The 4,366-nt window shown below is 41.4% G+C and overlaps 1 protein-coding gene across 1 annotated transcript in view; it reads left to right on the top strand.

Annotated features, from left to right (window-relative positions):
• Positions 1-1,223: 1,223 nt before the first annotated feature.
• Positions 1,224-4,366, top strand: part of NHLH1 (nescient helix-loop-helix 1) — a 12,058-nt gene continuing 8,915 nt past the window's right edge. Inside the window, exon 1 of the mRNA XM_072428467.1 lies at positions 1,224-1,444. The gene's annotated coding sequence lies outside the window, so the exon portion shown is untranslated. The remainder of the gene's footprint in view (positions 1,445-4,366) is intronic.

Raw genomic sequence — 4,366 nt, 5'->3', positions numbered from 1 at the left:
GTCTGTGATTGGACAGTGAAGAAGCAGCAGACTGATGAGGTCATCCTTCTATCACCTGCTAGCTAGCACATGTGCACTGCAGACATCCGATTGGTCGATGCTAAACGCTCTGATGGACGGCTGATGGCCCATAATCAAAAAAACCTAACCGAACTGCAACTGCCTCCCGAAGTATTCAGCAAACGTTGTCAGACGTGATATAAGGTGATATAGTTTTTATGTATATCTCAACATTTTCAGTATTTTTAAATTTCACTAAAATAACTTCTTGATGTATTGAAAAAAAAAAACCCATACATGATCCTGCCAAGAATGTCCTTGTTTAGGAACTTCCCTTTACAGGGTGACAACGCTCCGTAACTGGCTTCCAATTGTAGTATTAGCGTTGTCACCTTGCAACCCTATCGGAGTCTACAAGACACAGATTGCGTCGGCGACACTTTGCCGCCAGCGTAATACCAAGGTTTGGATTTATATCTACTTTACCTCCTCTGCACCCCGAAACTGCGCAGTCACATGACCCCAAACGTTCTACGCACGCCAAACAAAACTTTATAACATCAAACATTCACAAACTCATTTTCATCTCCGAACAATCCAACTTCCATTCACTGGAGCGCTGCGGCACCGTCCTCCATCAAATAATAACGCGCAATAATACGCCGCACCGTTTATCATTCACGGTAGGTAAAATCTAATCGCTGCGGTATTTTCGCATCAAGTATGCGCAGAGCGAAGCGAAACGCGCCCTGGGTGGCCTCTCGCTTTTTTTTTTCATTTTAATTTTTGGAGGTGCAAAAAGTTCATTAAAACGCGTCAGGAAAGTTTATTAATGGCGTTGGGGGGTAAATGGCGGGCAATATTGAGTGTTTTGGGTTATTATGTCCCCCAGCTCATCCATTCTGTCATTTGCTTGTGATTGACGCTCCCTGGCTTACGTTTCCCATCTCCTCTCTGTTCCTTTTTTTTTTTTCCTCCCTTTATGAAAAATGCATGGGGAACAGATGTCCGCTTCTCCCATCCAGTCCCGGTCCTCTCTCCATCCCTCTGCCCCACAGCCAAAATCACCGCTCCAATCCCTCCCCTCCGCCCGCATCCCAAGGGCTTTCCCATTGTGTCAGCCAATGGCCTCACCTCCCAGCTGATTAATATGTATGATGGAAGGAGGTGAGCCGGCCAATCAGGAGCCTCCCTTCTCTCTCACATATATAAATATATGGCAGCCTATACTCATGGGTGTATCGGTGATCGGGGGCTGCGCCGTCTGTCCTGTTTACACGTAGAGATTTCTCCGCGCCTGGGATCCGTCCGTCCGGCTATGAAACTTCCAGCCCACCCAACCTATTCCCAATGAAACTTTAAGGTCACCTCCACCAGCGGCTGCACCTATTCTCCTTACATGGATACGTGAAAGATTCACCAAACTTTACGCTGCCATGTGCAGGTGAGTGCTTTACTACGGAACAAACGTCCTACTCAGCAAAATCCACAAAGTTAGAGTTCTGAAATGTTAGAAATCCATATTATGTATCCATCCATCTATCTATTCTTTATTCTGTTTTCTCTCTCTCTGTATATGTTGCTCTCCTCCTTTCTCTCACTCCTGTTCTCTAACTCTCCTCTGATTTCTCTTTTCCTTTCCCCATGTTTGCGCTCTCTTTTCTTCTCCTTCCTCTCTATCTTTCTTCTTCTTTTGTAACTATTTCTCACTCTCCCCCTTTTCGGCAATCTTTTTGCACTTTCTCTCTTTTCCTTCCTCTTTCTTGTCCTTTTCCTCTCTCTTCCTCATCTCTGTCTCTCTTTTTATTCCCCCTAACTCTTTATTACTTCATCCCCATTTTCACCCCCCCCCTTCTCTCTCTCCATGTATTTCTCTGTTGCTCTTCCCCATTTCCACCCTTACTCTGCACACTGTTTGCACTTTTTCTTTACTCTCTTTCCGCATTTCTTTCTATTTTGCTCCCTTCTGTTCTCTTTTTCTTCCTCTTTCCCTATTTCTTTTTCCTGTTTTCCTCTCTCTCCATTTCTTTATTTCTCTCTTGCTCTCCCTCATTTTTTTACTCTCCTTTTGCTCTTTCTCATCATTTATTTCAGCCTTTCTCCCCCTTTTCCACTCCTTTTCCTCTGCTTTCTCCCTTGTTGCCCTGTTTTCCACCCTCTCTGTGCTCTCTCCTTTTCTCTTTCTATTGCTACCCCATTTCCACTTCCTCATTTTACTCTTTTCTTCCCCTTTATTTTTCACTGTCACTGTTCCCTTGCTTTCCTTCTCATTTTTCCTTCCTCTTCTTCTTCCTTCCTATTTCCATTCTCCATTTCATGTTCTCCTTTGCTTTCCATCTTCTAATTATGGTACTTCCTCCTCTTCTTCCTCTTCTTCTTCCTCTTTCCATTGTATTTCCCTTCTATTTCACTCTCCCCATTTTTTTCTTGCTCTCTCTTACTTTCCTTCTCCTTTTTCCTTCTTCTTCTTCTGCCTTCTTATTCCATTCTCCATTTATTTCATGTTCTCCTTTGCTTTCCATCCTCTAATTATGGTACTTCCTCCTCTTCTTCTTCATCTTCCTCCTCTTCTTCTTCATCTTCCTCCTCTTCTTCCTCTTTCCATTGTATTTCCCTTCTATTTTGCTCTCCCCATTTATTTCTTGCTCTCTCTTACTTTTCTCCTCCTTTTTACTTCCTCTTTCTTCCTCTCTTTCCATTGTATTTCTCTTCTATTTTGCTCTCCCCATTCTTTCTATTTCTCTCTCTCCTCATTTTCCATTCTCTCTCCTTCTACCCCCCCATCCTCCATTGAATCAGCCCCCAGCACTCCTGCCACTCCCACCCCAGCCCTGGAAGGGTTAAGTTTCCCCCATTGTCTGTAAAGTTTATGGATTTTGTATTAGCGGTGGTCTCTCAGCATCTGTCACCTCTATGGCGGAGTCATCTGTTTCCTCGCTGTCTAGGGTGGTAACGGCCTCATTCATAGTAAACAACCATCAGCAGTTCCTCATCTCTATTTCTCAGGTCTCCGTCTTGCATCTCTATGCTCGAAAGACCAATAACCCGAATTTTTAGTTTTGTTTCATTAAATTACCTTGCTTTAATTTTTTAATCGTGACCTTCAAAGCAATAAAATCGTCATGCGATTTTGAAATGGCGCAAGGTGATGGGATCCAACGCTGATGGTGTGGAATGGTTGGTGACCCCATGTCTCCGGATCCATTTCCAATCCACAATTGTATTACCCATCGAATTATCTTTCCAGCGATTGTTTTGGCGTGATTGTTAACTTCTACCAACCCTTCCATTTGTAGCAAAATTTTTGACTTTTTATTTGATGATTGTATTGGTATTTTAGCTTTTTGTTGGGTTTGGTTTTGTTTTGGTTTTTTATAGGTATTATTATGACCTCTTGATGGATCCGCCCTTCCATTTTAGGGGGGTTTGACAGGGGGCGATGGATAAAGAGATAAATTGATGCAAGTGTGACCTGATTTTCACCCCCATTTTATCGGGCTGGGTTTCTATATCATTGTCACTGCCCTGACATGGAAATTCATTGGTCTGCAGCATGCCCGGGTGCCTGTTGGGAGCAGAAAAAAAACATTTAGAACTTTTTAATAATACTTCAGTTGAACAGGAACCATAAAGCAGCCATATGGAGTGACCAAATATATATACCAAGTCATTAAATAGCACAGCCACTGACCCGAAGAGCTTACAATCTACAGTCACCTATGGAAAAAATGGAGTCACAGGGGTAAAATACTCCTTTGAAGTACCCATTAAGGTCACATGACTTTGAAAGATATGTTTGTATCTTGAATGAAGCACTAAAAAAATAACATTTTCACCAATTTTAAAAACTGGTTGGCAGCTGAGAATCACTCTGACCCATTCTGTCCAGAAACGAGAAAATATTTCTAATAATACCAGATGGTCAGTTCTTTAATTATTGTAATTAAAGGTCAAAATTGTTTATATCAAAATTCTTTGGAGTAAAAAAAAGGTCAAAACTGTCTTTATTAATCGTTTTTGTGCCTAAAAAATGTCAAATTGTTCATACCAAACAAATTTGTGTACCCAAAAAAGGTCACAATTGTCCTCATCAAAATATTTTGTGCCTAAAAAAGGTCAAAATTGTCCATATCAATTTCTGTAGCCCCCTAAAAAGGTCAAATCTGTCCATATTAAACATTTTCTGTGTGCCACAAGGTAAAAATTGTCCACATCAAACAATTTTTGTTTCCTATTTAGGTTACAACCTGTTGCGTTGTAGAAATAGAATTCCTGTTAATCCAATAACCTGATATAAGGGGTACATTTCACCCCTAATACCAAAATCAGCACAGATCAGGTTTTAAATTACCTTTAAAACAGTTTT

The sequence above is a fragment of the Pyxicephalus adspersus genome, chromosome 12 (genome assembly GCF_032062135.1).
Source record: "Pyxicephalus adspersus chromosome 12, UCB_Pads_2.0, whole genome shotgun sequence".
Classification (NCBI taxonomy): Eukaryota; Metazoa; Chordata; class Amphibia; order Anura; family Pyxicephalidae; genus Pyxicephalus; species Pyxicephalus adspersus.
The sequence above is the reverse complement of the archived record's forward strand: the minus strand, read 5'-3'. Positions and strand labels throughout refer to the sequence as shown.